This window comes from Salarias fasciatus, unplaced genomic scaffold, assembly GCF_902148845.1.
Source record: "Salarias fasciatus unplaced genomic scaffold, fSalaFa1.1, whole genome shotgun sequence".
NCBI classification, from domain to species: domain Eukaryota; kingdom Metazoa; phylum Chordata; class Actinopteri; order Blenniiformes; family Blenniidae; genus Salarias; species Salarias fasciatus.
Genome location: NW_021941398.1, coordinates 135,571 through 152,500, shown reverse-complemented (window position 1 = coordinate 152,500; position 16,930 = coordinate 135,571). Strand labels below are relative to the sequence as shown.

The 16,930-nt window shown below is 45.4% G+C and overlaps 1 protein-coding gene across 2 annotated transcripts in view; it reads right to left on the bottom strand.

Annotated features, from left to right (window-relative positions):
• The window catches only part of LOC115385657 (sarcoplasmic/endoplasmic reticulum calcium ATPase 2), a 96,116-nt gene extending 90,411 nt beyond the window's left edge, over nt 1-5,705 (bottom strand). For both annotated transcript variants that reach the window (XM_030087731.1, XM_030087730.1), the window contains exon 1: nt 5,568-5,705. The gene's annotated coding sequence lies outside the window, so the exon portion shown is untranslated. The remainder of the gene's footprint in view (nt 1-5,567) is intronic.
• Between the last annotated feature and the right edge of the window lie 11,225 nt (nt 5,706-16,930).

The following is a 16,930-nucleotide window of genomic DNA, read 5'->3' as shown; positions in this document are numbered from 1 at the left end:
GGGGGACCTGTGGCTTTTGATTTAAAAGAAATGCGAGTTTTATCGAAGATGTGAATAGGGATGAATTTTATATTTTTATAATTGAACTGTAATGAGGAAGAATGCATCAAAGATGCTTTAATTCATTAAGGAAACACAATTAATTGTAAGATAGGTTTAAATGAGCACACTTTAGTGGAGACTTTTATATATATATATATATATATATATATATATATATATATATATATATATATATAGATAGAGAGAGAGAGAGAGAGAGAGAGAGAGAGAGAGAGAGAGAGAGAGAGAGAGAGAGAGGGAGAGAGAGATGACTGCCCCTTGGTTCACAGCTCACGAGACATTTAAAACAGAACATAGAAAACAGAGCTGAATAGACTCAGACTGTCATTTCATCCCCAACAGGACTGCAGCTGTGAGGACTGGAGGTCCTACAGGTCCAGATTTGTAGGCTACAAGGTAACATCTGCATTTTTAAAAGTGCCCAAAAACATTGTCCTGCCGTTCTGAAGTGCCAATGAAGACATGACATCTGTCCTCCTTGTCCTCCTCCCAGCTGGTCTCTGTGGACATGGCAGACAGCCACACTGCTGAGCCTCTCCTGGGACATCCTGGAGCAGAGCCTTGTTTTCAGACGCCGCAGAGCCTGAAGCTTCTTTCTGATTCTCTAGAGGACACTGGACCACCAACAAGAGCCGGACCAGGGTCTGACCAGGGTCTCTACTGGGACCTCCAGCACCAGGGTCTGACCAGGGTCTCCACTGGGACCACCAGCACCAGGGTCTGGCCAGGGTCTCCACTGGGACCTCCAACAAGAACCAGGGTCTCCTGATTATTTCTGTTGAACTCTGCTCCTGGACAAATAAAATAATGGAAACACAAGACTGATGGTTCTCTGTGTCTAACACGCCCTGGATGTTCAGTAATGTTTGTTCTTGTGTCGATGGTGCAGTTAGTGTTTTAATATATTTCTTTAATGGTTCTGGAGCATCTTTACCAGGACGAAGACATGTCAGTGTGTAGATTTGGTACATTAGCTTGATCAGTCTAAAGCTATCTGACGACGTCTGATGGTGATTCTGTGGATTAACAGACTGTCTCCTCTGATGTCGGCTGCTTTTTTCTTTCTGACGTGTTGATTTGTTATTAGGTTTTTCCTCAGATTTTATTAATGAGAGAAGGAAACAGGAGGCAGTAAACGCAGCACAGCAGAATCAAACCTTCCATGAAACACCAGAGAGCAGGAGAGGAAGAGGTCACGTCAGAGCTTTGCTCCAATAATTAAAGCTAATAATATTAATCGTAATAAATGTCTCCAGCCTTCCAACAACAAAGGTCAGACAATAAGGCTTCATGTTGTTCATCTTCTGCTGATTCACCAGGTTTTTGTGGCAAAGTAGAGAAAGAGTCATCAGACTGATCATTGTGGTGTTTCTGTTGCGGGCTGTCTGACTGTGTGTTTGTAATTTTTCCATTTACTCCTTGAGTTGCTTCGTGTTAAAATGTTCTATTTGAGTGGGAATGGATGGTGAGGCTTGAAGTCAAGATTCTTCCATTCAGATATTACATGTTCTGGTAACAGCCTGTGTTGTAACTCCAGCTGTCCTCCAGTGACCCGAGGTTTATTCTTTTATTCTGGAAATGCTCTAACCTTGTTCCTATTTGTGATGAATAGAGTTCAGTGTTTTGTTTCTGTGCTGTCCCTGAACTGTAAATCCTGTTGACAAGTAGCTGATGTATCTGACATGGAGCTGATTTTAACATGAAGTTCAACATTGTTGGGTTTGTAATTCATATCAAAGTTTCAGGCCAGAGGTCTTTATTTAAAACATGACAATCACCTACAATGTGAAATAATTCTCAGCATCTTAAAGCTGCTGTAGGCAGGATTTTGCTAGTCAATGCTAATTTTTCTGTGTTTTCTTTGGATTAAATGTTAGAGTATCCACTGATAATCCTTTAGGAGTGCAGCATAACTGCTCTACCGCGAGGGCGCAGCGTTTCCATCTGTCTCTGTTCTGAGCTGAAAAGCAATCTCAACAGCTCCAGGTATCTTTGACCAATCAGAAGAGCCCCTGAGGCTCTAACCGTGATTGGCCGAGAGGCATTCGTCACATGTTGTTGTGGGAGGGGCTTAACTTGCATTAGAGCGTGATGTCAGAGAAAACAGGACAGGATTGGCTGTGCTGGGTTTCAAATCGCCATCTTAGATGCCGAATCCTGCCTACAGCACCTTTAAGGCAGCCATACCAAAAGTAAAATCAGTTCTAGTCATCATCTCAAGCACTTCTCACAAGTAGTGGTGACTGGTCATGAGGGGCAGGTGGAGCACAGCGCCACCAGGAGTCAACATGAAGGACTGCAGTCAAAATGTTATAATTTCATTAGGATTATCTGAAATATCTGTGCTGCGTTCAAAGTGACCGAGCAATTTTTTTTTGGGACAAGTGGGGTTCAGACTGAAAACTGAGACCTGATTGGCTGCCGCCGATGTAGGCGGGTCCAAATTAGTGACTGACAGGGAGACATGACAGTTCGGCGCCGCTAAAGCTAAAGCTAAAGCTAACAATCGGAAATCAAAATGAAAGTCACTGAAAAGTTTATCCAAAAGAAGAACCGCCGTGCGCCTTTCTTTTAAAGTGAGTCCTCGGCTTTGGTGAGCGAAAGCATATACGTATTGTCAGTTTTTTTTCGATGTGCGCGCACACGAGCACGCACGCACGCACACACACGCACGCACGCACACACACACACACGCACAGCACACACACGCACGCACGCACGCACGCACGCACGCACGCACGCACGCACGCACGCACACAGCTCCAAAGTCGCTTTTTGCCTGTAGTTGTCCCCCCCACTTTTTGAAACAAACTGACGACCTTGAGCGTGACTGCTCTGCAAACCACACAGACTGAAGACAACTAATTTCCTCATCAAAAGTGACAATTTTTACTCACTGTCGACCAAAGGGAATGGACCGAGGAGCAGTTGTCTCCCAAAGAGAAACCATTTTTTCTGCTGAATCCCCAGCATGACCATGTATGGGCGTACAGTGCAGCCATTCAGCTGAGAGCAGCTGTCTATAAAACTCTGACATTCTTTCATTAAGTGACTCTTAAAAGCTTTTACGTAATTTTTTTTTTAACAATTAGTAATTCATAACTTTCAAAACAAAGGGCAAAAAACCCCTTCAAAATTAGAGCCATTGCTCACAAACCAAAATTCCACTAAAAACGTAAAAAAAAAAAAGAAGATATTTTGGTGATTTCTAGAGTGGGGGAGAGCTGGCTGTGAAAATAAGAGCCTCAAACGCTTTCAAAATAAAGATTTTTTTTTTTTTGTAAAAAATGAACTTTAAAGGGGCTGTATCCTGCTTTTTTAGCTCGTCCAAACCCTAGAAATGGCATTAACATGGTAATAGTTTATTTTTGGCGCTAAGGAAAAGTCATTTTGTGTGAAATAAAAGATTTTCTGGGGCTAATTCTGAAACCCGGAAGAGAAAACGCTCTGTTTCACTGAAATCCCGCCTCTCCCCCTGTGGACTTTGACTGACAGCTACTTCAACCAATCAGCGCTTCGTTAGCGTCTCTGAAGGTTAGCTTTAGCTCTTTAGCTCTAGCTTTTCTACACGGAAATACACACGAAAACATCTTTTCCTGTTAGAAACTCACCAAGTGCAGACCCTTCAGACCCTTCAGACCCTCCAGACCCTTCAGACCCTTCAGACCCTTCAGACCCTTCAGACCCTCCAGACCCTCCAGACCCTTCAGACCCTTCAGACCCTCCAGACCCTTCAGACCCTCCAGACCCTCCAGACCCTCCAGACCCTTCAGACCCTCCAGACCCTTCAGACCCTCCAGACCCTCCAGACCCTTCAGACCCTTCAGACCCTTCAGACCCTCCAGACCCTCCAGACCCTTCAGACTCTTGCTCTTGCTTGATTGTTGCTTTCAGACGATGGTTAAAGTTTATCTCCGTAATCAGAGTTAGAAAAAAGCAGCAACCCTGATCGCCGAGGGCCTGCAGGAGGGGGGCTCAGGGGAGCCATCTTCTCCGTGTGACGTCAACATGGGAAACAGAGAGTTTTCACGGTGGGAGGGGCTGCCTCTCTGAGCAGCACAACAAGGAGGAAAGCTCAAACATGCAGGCACGAAGGAAAAACGCTTTGGGGTGTTTTTGGTGAGAACATAACTATATAACAAGGTTAAAACATACAAACAGTGAATTTTGCATGATGCAGCCCCTTTAAAACAAAAGGACATTTACTGACAGCATTCATGACAGTATGTACTACCTTTCCAAAATAAAAGCTCAAAATTCCTTCAAAATAAAATTCCTTTTATTATCATCATGAAAATTGATATTTAGGGAGTAGCAAGGCTCCAGTGACCTGGACTTCAGGCAGCAAGGTACAAAGACAGTCTCAGTCGCAGGCCAGCGGGTGGGCTCAGTCCCTAACAGTGCTGCTTGTTATTTATTTTTTTACTCTTAAAGCGATACTTCAACATTTTGGCAAATTGGCCCATTTAGGGCAATTCCCTAGTCACTTAGAACAGCATACTTACTTTTTTTGTGAGGGCGATCTGTTGTTTATTCAGCGGTGCGTCTGAGGAGAGCTTCACGGCAGACATAATGGAAGTGGATGATACAGCTGCTTCCCTCGTCAAACTCATCAAATACAGAATCCAACAACCCCAAAACACTTTGGTGGACACGTTATAATCCCCACATTCACTACACTGTGAAATATTAATGCAAAATTACGAGACTGAGTGGTTTTTGAGAAGATTGCTAAGACGGAACTACTTACTAAACATGGCGTCTGGGCGTAGTGATCTCAAAAGAAAAAGTAGTTCCCAGTATTTGCTTCAGTGTCGTAACGCTACAATATTATTTGTTGGGCTTGTTAGATTGTGTATTTGATGAGTTTGACGAGGGAAGCAGCTGTACCGTCCACTTCCATTGTGTCCGCCGTGAAGCTCTCCTCAGACGCACCGCTGAATAAACAACAGCTCGCCCTCACAAAAAAAGTATGCTGTTCTAAATGACTAAATGACTAGGGAATTGCCCTAAATGGGCCAATTTGCCAAAATGTTGAAGTATCGCTTTAAGTTTTTATACTAAGTTATTTACTGAAAAATGATTTACATCAAAATAGTTGATACTGACTTGAATGTACTCAGTTACCAAGTTAGTTCTTCTTTTATTTATATAATGCATTATTTGATTTTTGGCCCATATTCACTTCCATAAAATGATTTGCATCAGCTGTTGTGCAATATGGGTTCTTACAGGTACACCAACATATATTGTACTTGGAAAGTTTGTATGTTGAGTATGAGAAATGAGTTAAAAACAATATCCTCAATGTGTTTATGAATAAATAAATATTCTACATTTTTATAGTAAGTACACCATTTTTTGACTTTGTCATTGTATGAGTCGCCTGCAGCTGATAAAGCCCTGGCTTGATGCCATTCCAGCAGGAGTAGCAGCCCTCCATGGAGCTGCGGGAGGAAGAGGCGGCAGCCTTAATCCGGCTGGAGGAGAAACAGGGTGCTTACCGGAGCAGGGTCGTCTGTTCACGTGTGGAATCTCTACGGTAGTCTCTCCTCACACACGGACACACCGCTGCGGAAATACTCCGAGTTTTTGTGAAATGACCAGCAGATTTCTAGTTTGACTGTGAGAGCTTCTCATCGGGGGAAGTCACCGTGAACGGATTTTCATTAAAAGAAAAAAAAAAAGTGCCCCGGAACGATAAATAACAAGCCCTCTTCGGGGAACTCCGCTCCCAAATGTGGCTTAAGAAGACTTGCTCCATGAAAGACGGTGTCGTTACTCCATCCGTGTGTCAGTACCCAGACTGGTCCAAGTCTCACCGCCACTCCTCCGGCTCGTGCTCCGACAGTCACCACTTATCCTGACATCAAACGGTGACGTCACGGCGCCCGCCTTGTCAGCTTAACCAGGGCTGGCAGCAGCGGACGTGATTAACGAGCCCTAAAGCGCTGTCAGCCAACCAATCAGCAGCCCCGAATGTTGACGGACATACTGTTCAGCTATTCAAAGCGTGAAATATCTGACAAGCCCGCCTCCTGGGAGCTTTAAGGGCAATAGGTGCGTTCACGATGGCAGAGCCAGAGGCAGACGGAGCGAGACGAAGCAGACGGCGCAGCCGTGGGGCGGAGTTATCAGTCTGCCTCCAACTCAGACAACCCTGTGGTTCTCCATCTGTAGGGAGCCAGAGTGGGGGCAAGGGGGGGTCGCTCCAGGGCCCACAAGGTCATCGGCCCCGTTTCATGTGATGTGTTCACATTTACTCGTAAATAAATTATAATAAAATGTGCAGTGTGTGTGAGAAGGTATACCATATGATTGTGGGCTCCAATTTGCCAATTCTTACATTACGACTGTCCATGAACGCATCAGAGCTGTAAGCCAGCTGATTGGCTGTGCAGCATGAACCAGTTTTATCTTTTGCACTTGATCTGAACTCTTTGGAGGAAAGTTAAACAGTATGCTAAACACTATGCTAGCCGCTAGCAGTACTACCCAAAACCTAACATCGGAGCCACTGGTGAGTCAGTGAAACCTTCAAAATATTATCTTTATCAGAATGCTGTGGTCTGAAACACCTGCCTATCTGAATGTGCCTTGTGTTGCTCTCAACTATAAGAGACCGGGACTCTATTTTTTTCTAATATACGTGAATTCCAAAAGATATAGATCGCTGTGTCTATATCTATCTGAATAGATTGTGTAATTTTAGACCAGCTGTGTTCATTTTATATTTAAGCTGTATCAAAGATGGTACAGATGTAGCCGGTGACTTTTTATCTGAGCTTTCAGCGCTCTGAGATTGACTGACAGCTGTCAGGCTGCAGTTGTGTGTGTGTGTGTGCGTGCGTGTGTGTATTTGTTCTTCAGAACAAGCTTGTGTACTGGTTTGTGACTTTATTCTGCTTTCTGAAGCATATAGGTTTGCTTGGCTCATTAAAAGTGTGTTGTTTGATGGTAGCATGAGGGATTGTTTGAATGGTAAAATTACTGTCATAAGGGCCCGTAGAGAATGCTCTGCCCCCTCTGTGCTGAGACCCATGCTCCGCCTCTGTTCTCCATGTTTGTGTTTCTCATGACTCCCACCGTGGGGGGGGGGGGTGTATTTATGCAAATGAAGCGTGTTATCATTGATGAGGAGTGGGCTGGGGTCCAGTCCCCTGCCTGTATGGACCAGAGCGGTGGGCCAGGTAGCGGTGAGCTGCTCTCCAGCAGCTCACAGCGGCTCCTCTGGGACTGATCTGGTTTGGGTCTCTTGAGTTTTCGATGCCCTACGTAGGTCCTACGTATCAGTGACGCCGGTGTCGTGCCGAAAACTGACTGCCTGCCGAAAAATGACTGCCCCCCCCCCCCTGAAAAATGACTGCCCCCAACGGGAACACGCATAGACATGTTTCTGTATGTCTCCACTGTTCGCATACACTGTGCGGATGTTTCATAAAGTATTTTTTACTAATATTTCTAAGAGTATGTATTTACAAATTACACACACAAACCATTATCAACAGATTACAGGGCGCAGTCACTTTTCGGCAGCTGCTTGCATAAAAGTGACTGCTCCCTGTAACTGAGTGATGTGAGGAGTGACACTGACCAAAATTACTGTACATGCAACTGCCTGATCTCTGCTTTCAGTCCTGCAAACTGTGAATATCACCCTGGCCTCCCTTGAAGTGGTCAGTGTCACTCCTCACATCACTCAGCTGCCGAAAAGTGACTGTGCCCTTTAACTGAGATGTCTTTTGATATGATGGTTTGTGTGTGTAATTTGTAAAAACATACTCTTAGAAATATTCATAAAGAATACTTTATGAAACATCCACACATCGTATGCGAGCAGTGGAGAAACACAGAAACACGTCGGTTCGCCTCAAGGAGCTGTTGACCAATCAACAAGCGGTGCATCTGCTGCTGCCCACAGACACACAGGTGGACCTCGCTTCCACAGCATATTGAGCAAGGACATATTTCAGTATAAATGTGATCAAAAATGGACAGTTTTCAACTTCTATTCCAGTTTATTGTAAACATGAGACATGGAACAGAAAAGAACAAAATGAACTCAGCTGTTCCAGCTGATTATGGTTTTTACTGAGAGAATTGGTTTAAGCATATATATTGTTACTTACTTGGTTGTTATTGATATTATGATTTTTTGATTCTGATCATCATTATTATATTGCATTATGTTGTGGAAATTCTATTAATAAATGCACCAACGATGAGTTCCTTAATGATTCCTTTAATTCCAGTTGCAACAGGAGAGAATCACCACTGTCCTCAGTCAGGGTGAGTCCTAAAGCTCTGTGATACAGACTGATATTTATACCCTGTCCTGAACCCCTGCGGCCAGGGGCAGACATGTTAATGTCATCAACATGTCTCACAGGCTGCCTTCAGATAGGAAGGGACACATATTTAACATGTGAAGTGACAAAGGAACAACTCCAACAACCCAACCCACTTCAACCCCCCTGTGGCTGCCGATGCATCAGAGAAGAACAGCATACAGACCACAGATACCTTTTGGAGATTACGCCTGGTCAGGGGGAGACACATCTGTTTAGCATATAACAGGACAAACAGGAATGACACCCCCCATTTGGGTTTGCTTGGTGTCAGGAGTCCAGGGGGGCCGTCTGCTGGGGAAGTCTTCTTAAAATGTCTCCCAGTCATAGATGTTAATTTAGCAGCATAACTTATTTTATCACAACATCGCCAGCTGACAATGCAAGATCAGGACAAACACAACAGGTCAGTGAGGCTCTTCCTGCAGTCAGGCTCACGCATCCGCTGTGTTGGTAAATTAATTATTCCTCTATAGGTAGAGGAGAAAAACCTGAGACTTGCAGTTTACCAAAACTAGTTTTGGGAATGCTTTTCTGTCCCAACAAAAGTAAAAAGGAAGGTGGTTATCTCTGCAAAACAGGATATCTGTACAATATTTTAATGGCTCTGCGCTGCGCATTTACAATCAGGGGCCATTTGGTCCTTCTCTAGAATGTATAGGTAGGCAAGAAAACCCTGGAAGTTCTCGTGTTAAAGTTGATAACCATCACATGCATCAAATACATAAAAATTTCCATCACAGTTTCCCCCTTTTGATTAAATCAAATACATTTCAATCAACATTATTGAATGGAAAATTTTTACTCAAACATACAGTATGCAACTTTAAATCTTCAGCAGCAGCATCGTCAGGGTCCCAGCACAGTTCCCCAATAAGAGCGCAAAGCCCCTCCTTTCTCGACAAGAAGGAGATCCAAGGCCACTCTGTTCTACAGGCTCATGACATGCATGGTTTCCTGTTCGTCATTGGTTGTCTTGAGGTCCCACGAGGTCTGCGATGTGTCTGCGCTGAGGCGAAGGTGCTGTTGTCGCTTGTGGCAAACAGCTTCATCAGGAACAGGAACATCTTCATCGTTGCCTGGTGGAGGGTGGACCACCTCACACGGGAGTTGATCTCAGGGATTATTCTGCCCTGTGGCTGGGAGATCAACTTAACAGCAGGGTTGGCTTGTCTTCCGATGTTTCCTTCAGCAGCCCTTTACCGGGACCGGATCTCCTGGTTTCAGCTGATGAGGAGGTTCTTCAGCAGGGCGAGGGAGAGCTTCTTTCACGGTCTGTCGGTCATGGAGACTCTGTCTTCTCGGAGTTGCATCCTCCAGCATCTGTCGAGTGGCTGCTGCCTCCTCCTGGGTTGACCTCTTGTTCTGTGACTACAGAGGATGATCTGGAACTCTTTCCATCTACATCCTGTGACCGTCTGTCCCCATTGGAGGTGAAGCATTGTTGAACTGCAGTCATGGCATCTGAAAAGGAAGAAGAGAAACAGAGACAGACCTCCCTACCCTAACTTTGAACTAAGCCAAATCTTTAAATACATAAACACGAATATTAGTTTAATCTAATGTTCCCTATCATAACATGACCATTAAGAATCCTATGAAAACCTAGAAGTCAGTTACTGCTTCACTGTAAAAACCTTGACGCATTAATTTCAACCTGAACCTTCGTTGATGCTAAATCATCATTGCACATTACCAAATTAATCCTTGACCTTGTATAACCTAAAGAAGTCCTTAAGCATAATCCAAGAATATAGTGTCAAATTCAAGATTACATCCCAGATAAAATGTTAGAATTGATCAGCCAATTTCTTCCCTCTGACATGCTGGAACTGCTGAAATGAGAGAAAACAAAGTTAGACAATATTTTCATCATCCAAGTTCATCATATGATGGTACTGATGGAGGTGTTGGGTTCCAGGATCTTTGTCACCTGTTGGAAAAACTGAGTCTGGTTTAGAGTTAGTGGATTATTTCTGTTACTTTAAGTGTTAGTCATATCATGCTTTGAGACATGCCAGTTCAGTTACAAGCAAGCAAGCAAGCAAACAAACAAACAAACAAACAAAACATTTAACATTTAACATCCTATCAGAAGCTGATGAACATCCCTCCATACAGCTGGATGCTGAGCGGAGCGCAGCACAGCAGCACATACACCCATTTGGTGAGCGTGTCAACCCCCACCATGTGATAGTTCTTCCCCTCCGCAGGGGTCAGTTCTTCAGATGATCTAAAGGAAAGTCTGGTGAGGATGAGCAGCGTTCTCCACAGGCTCGACCCGGCCTGCAATGTGAGCAGCACACCCCAAACATTTTTACAGTGCTGTTCCACGACTACTGAGAATCCCTTAGTGGACTGCAGTGATGTAATCTGTTGAACCGTTCCCCCTCTTCAACACATGGTCAGAACCAGGTGCAACTCTGCAGTCTGAGCAGAGTAGTGAGCAGGGAGGGAACCAGAGGTCAAAGTTTCATAATCTGAACAGACAGCGAACCCAACCCGGTTCTTCCTCTGCCTTGAGGGTCCATGGAACCGGTTCCCCAGCTGCGAAAATGCGACCCATAGATGCCTCTGTTTAGAGAACACTTGTGACCTTACCCAAAGAGATGCTGCAACAATGTCAGGGTGTCAACTTGACATGAGGCCTCTGTAGGCAAGCAGACCAGAAGATCATCTACATACTCCAAAAGGAAGAGCACCAGAGAAGAGAGGGGGACACGCAGGACTGAACTGTAAATTGTGGGAGACTCACAATAACCTTGCCACAGCCATGTGAAGGTGTTGGATTCCCTTGGAATTCAAATGCAAACCAGCACTGCAAGTCTAGGTGAGCTGGGACAGAGAAGGATGCATTTGAAAGGTCCACCACAGAGAAGAACGCTGCTGTTGGTTCTCTTGCTCTGTGTCCTGACCTCCTGCAGTGTGAAAAACACATTTCTGCAGAACTAAACTCCGAATGAATTTAAATTAATGAATGTGCTGTGTGACAACAGTCTATATAAAATCTTAACACTGGTCAAAAATTAAAGTCTTAAGATTATTGATCACAAAAAACTTTTACACATCACAGAAAAGTTGACCAGAAAATGTTAATTCCCCCCTTTTAAACTGGTGTTTCCTCATCATGCAAGCACCAGTTTAAATATATCTGTGATCAATGGTGACATTTAAAAACAGCTGACTTGTAACAGAACGATTTTTTCACCATGAAACCACCATTCTACTGCATCCTCTTCTCTGTCTCGCAGTATCACATTAATCATGATCTCATGACGATTTGCCGACAGTGCCGGACTTACAAATGAGCCGCTGTATAACTGTTTGCCACAGAACATAAAACATAAACCACACACATATTTCAGACCTCACCATGTACTCACTCACATCCAAGACACTGGATGTGGAAAATCACACCTTTCTTCCAAAACCCAAACTACACCCCACAGACTGACACTGGTGCAGCAGGTGTCCACTGAGTACAAAGCCAGAGCTTTAACACACCAGAAAGATCAACACCATGTGTTCAAGGCCTTCAGATCACTCAAACTTCTGCATTCACACTCAAAACATCGATGTTTTTACCACTCAATACATTCACACTCACACAGGTACATTAACCTTTGGGTTTCCTGTAAAAACAACTAATTTAGATGATTTAAAAGTTTTTAATTTTGCATTTTAGTATATTTTGAAGTCAATTTATGACAGTTCAGAGTCAGTCTGGCTTTCCCTACTCTCCCCACAGCCTCTGCAGCAGCTGTGAGCAGAAGGTGTGAAACTGCCCCTCCTCTTTCTTAAAATCCTATTTCGCTTCCTTTCTTATTGTCTGTTTGCAGTTTTGCTCATTTTTTTCTTTCTCGGGTTAAGTTTATCAATTTTATTGTTATTTTCTTTAGAGCTTGAAAATAAACTAACACGTCAGCTGCACAGTGCGCTGGGCAGGAAAGACCTTTGAGGCAAAGATCCTTCACCCCCCCTCACAGAGTGAACTGTGAAGGAGTGAGGGAGACCACAGTCCCACACCAAGTGTGAAACATCAAGTTTGTCATTTTGTCATGGGTGTCTCTGAACAGCTGTTTTTCATATCTGTCATCTAGACCATCATAGCAGAAACAGGACGTACAGTGCAAATCTGCCGCTCCCACAATGACTGAGGAAGACGCCACTCCATCATAAAATCATTTCAGCCAATTGCAAACTAGTTGGTTGTTGACCAAGACTCCACTGATACACACAGCTGGGTGTCCGTGGTGTCATCTTTCACCATTGTGAATTTGCTCATGTTGTCCTCCACAGGAAGAACTGGGGCCCCGCCCCTCAGGTCCTGACACAACCGCGAGCCTGAGTTTCCTATTAGATCTCTACCCAGTAGATTGATCGGGCCTAATTTTGATAGAAGAAATTTGTGAGTGAACTGTGGTCCTGTAGAGGGTGAACAGGCTGCTGGCGCTGTAAACCACTCTCTCTGCTGATGCTCAGATGTGGCTGGAGTGAGGATGCCATGCTGTATGACTGTCCACCATAAATACTACAATGTGACTTCTTGTATCGCTAAGTGTCTATACATGCACGTGTGTGATGTTGCATATATGTTTGTGTGTGTGTGATGTCTCACTTCCCTTTTCTGTCGCTGCTGAAATCTCATCAGTGGAATCCACCTTCCTGGAGTCGCCTCCCCCCTCTCACACCATCAGTCTGCTGCTCTTGGTTTCCCAATGTCCATGCTGTCCACACACGAAACAGCAACCAAAGTCCCTTCTGTGTTGACCTCCTCTTCCACAACCTCCTCTTTCACGGCCACGTCCTCTCTCACTTCCTTGGACAGGCGTACATCCAGAGAACATGGTCAGAGCCGCCTTATGAAGTGCAGCATCTCACTTGGCAGTTTGTGCAGCGGCCTTTTCCCTGAGCCTGTGTTGGGCATGGCTGCAGAGCCTCCTCAGCAGAGACGGATCTCAGGTCTCAGGCTCATGTAGAGGTGGCTCACATGAGCTGCTGTGTCATGAGACAGTCCATCCATGATTGTAGCACACAGAAGTCTTTCCCAGGAACCTGCGTCGTTCCCCAGTGTTGCAGGACGCTGCAGACCAGAGTGAGACTGAAGATGTCTTCTGCACGATGCATGAAATCCTCCACCATTTTCTGAGGGCCCTGCTTCAAGGTTCTCAGGGCTGTCAAGGCCATGCGAGGTGAGGCATTGTCTGCGTGGTCCCAGTCCAGGTCTCTCATGTGGCTCCATCTCCTGCTGGGTCGCCTGCTGAGGGTGACGGTGCCTGGTGCTGCTGGTGGCGAGGGCTTTTCTCATCTCTGCTCCAGTGGGTCTGAATTCTTTGCAGAATGCTTGAAACTCCTGTCCAAATGCCTGTCCATTTTTGGCATTGGTGGACTCTGCACCCCGATCGGATCTGGTGGACGCAGAACGCTGACGTTGGTGAGTGTGTGGCGGAGATCTCACAGGACTGCGACCTCGGCATCTGTTCGTAGCAGAATCTGCCTCCGACTTGATCGTCTGCAGGTGATGATGGTGTCTGCTGGCGGTGGCGAGGGGAATGCGAGTCCAGGTCAGGGTCCACTTTCAGCACTGTCAGGGTCTGTATAGCAGGAGCATAGGCCAGGAAGGTGAAGCACCACTATGTGAATTAAATGTATGGCGGCGGCCATGTCAGACTTCTTGAAAGCTGTTTCCTTTCTGCTTCCTGCATCTAAGCTCACATCCAAACCTCCTGCCATTTTACACATAGTTGCTTTCTTGTTCTCTTTTTTTTTTTTCTTATACTTTCTGATTCACACTCAAACTTCCCCCTTTGGGGAGGCCAAATTTCTCACACCATTCTCTCACACACTCCACACACTCGGGCCCATATTTCTTAGACATGTCATTACATATTGGACTGTCTGGAGGACTTTCTTTAACAGATCTGTTACCCATTTTCATGTGGAACGTCTTCCACCGGCCTTTTCTGCCTTCGTGACCCAGCCACAGGGGCAAAAAGTACAAAAAAACCTCATCTACTTAGAGACCAGATCAGTGATCATGAAATCTCTTATAGGAAAATAAATAATTGTGACCCAGTCACTGTGGTCCACTTAGATAGGAAATGCTCTAGGTGGTCCAGCCGCCCTTCCTATCACAGTCCCCCAAACAACCCGATATGAAAGGAACTCACCGGGTGCCTGATGAATTTCCTCTGAGGAGAAAAAATCCGTTTATGGATCCTATCGGTGTCCCAGACGGTGGGCTCGGACCCAGTCCCCTTCTGGTCCAGCAAATGCGGTGGGGGCTGCAGTAATTTGTCTGCAGGATGATCAGTCACCGGGTCGTCGTCCGCCGCCGGGGTTCACTCGTAGGATCCTGCCGACAACGCCAAACTGTTGTGGAAATTCTATTAATAAATGCACCAACAATGAGTTCCTTAATGATTCCTTTAATTCCAGTTGCAACAGGAGAGAATCACCACTGTCCTCAGTCAGGGTGAGTCCTAAAGCTCTGTGATACAGACTGATATTTATACCCTGTCCTGAACCCCTGGGGCCAGGGGCAGACATGTTAATGTCATCAACATGTCTCAGAGGCTGCCTTCAGATAGGAAGGGACACATATTTAACATGTGAAGTGACAAAGGAACAACTCCAACAACCCAACCCACTTCAACCCCCCTGTGGCTGCTGATGCATCAGAGAAGAACAGCATTATGTTATGTTCTCACCAAAAACACCCCAAAGCGTTTTTTTCCTTCGTGCCTGTGTGTTTGAGCTTTCCTCCTTGTTGTGCTGCTCAGAGAAGCAGCCCCTCCCACCGTGACAACGCTCTGTTTCCCACGTTCACATCACACGGTGAAGATGGCTCCCCTGAGCCCCCCCCCCCCCCAGGCCCTCGGAAATCAGCGTTGCTGCTTTTTGTAACTCCGATTACGGAGATAAACTTTAACCATCGTCTGAAAGCAACAATAAAGCAGGAGCAAGAGTCTGAAGGGTCTGAAGGGTCTGAAGGGTCTGGAGGGTCTGAAGGGTCTGAAGGGTCTGAAGGGTCTGGAGGGTCTGGAGGGTCTGGAGGGTCTGGAGGGTCTGGAGGGTCTGAAGGGTCTGGAGGGTCTGGAGGGTCTGAAGGGTCTGGAGGGTCTGGAGGGTCTGAAGGGTCTGAAGGGTCTGAAGGGTGCATTTGTGCAGCGTACCTCTCACTCACACTCCGCGCACTCGTTTCCCTGATACACACGCACACACACGCCAACACACCAAAATAGTTGTGTTATTAACCGTCAATAATAATCAAGAACATATTAAAATTAGTAAAATAAGTCTCCCCGGCTGCGCACCAGGACGGACACCTTCCCACACGGCCCGTCCTCAATGTGATTCTGCGACTGCAGGCTCCACAGGACAAAGGTATTTATTCAGAAAATATGTTCGTTCTAAAATTAATTTTTGGAAATGAAAAATACATGGTTTGCTGTACTTTGATGGAGGATATAATATTTTACCTGAATCTGTAATTGGCACCTCTGGAGACGCTGCAGTGCTCCTGCTGTCAATACCATGTTCACTGTTGTGTTGAGATTTATTACATTAGTTTATTTTTATACCATTTTATGTTATTATTAGGGCTGGGCAAGTTAACGCCTTATTAACGCATTAACGCACTGCTTCCTTAACGCCGACAAATATTTTCATCAGGCGTTAACGCCCCTCACGCCCCCCCTCCCCACACACACTGCTGACCATCAAAGAAGCACACAGCAGCAGCACTTTCTGCGGTGAAACACGGTCCATTCCTCATTATTTGCCATAATGAATTCAGCCGAATTATCAGAAAAATCACAAGGAAAACGCTGGTATGAGGCACAAACCGAAATAAGGAGCGCAAATATGACGAAAATGAAAGTGAAACTTAAATCGCGCCTTTTAACGGCAGAACGCTTCCGCCCGCTGGGCAGTCTTCAGGCGCTGAAAACACGCAAAATAAAGTAAGGCCCAATCCCAATTCTCTGCTTAATCCTCACTCCTCAACCTTGATCCTGAATCTCAAATCAAGTGCCTCCTAAAAACAAGTGTTAAGGAATGTAATGTCACTTGGAAATGGGACAACCCTTAAAGACAGTTACGTCCTTGGACCACAGGGGGCAGCACTGTGCAAGAGGGTAGAAGAAAGCTGGAAGTGCAGTGTTTCCTGCAGGAAAAGAGTTTAGCCAGGGGGGAGGGCGCGGCGGGGAGTTTTTGGACCGTCAGGAGGGTGCTAGCGGCTAGCGCGACGCTCTTTTGGACCATCCGAAGGAAAAAGAGAGCGCACACATGTGGACCGCTGTTTTTTTTTTTTCCCTCTCCGTTGTCAAGGCGCTGCAGAATTTAGCACGGTAGCGGTGGTGGGGGGGCTGGCAGCAGTGATACTTTTGGTCAATGATCCATAACAACGCCCTTTATAACTAAGTAATGCACCCTGCATTAGAAATGTTGAACATTTTGCATGTGTGACCTTGTTAATAAATGCATTCAAATGAATTGTCTCGATTTCTTTATAATAG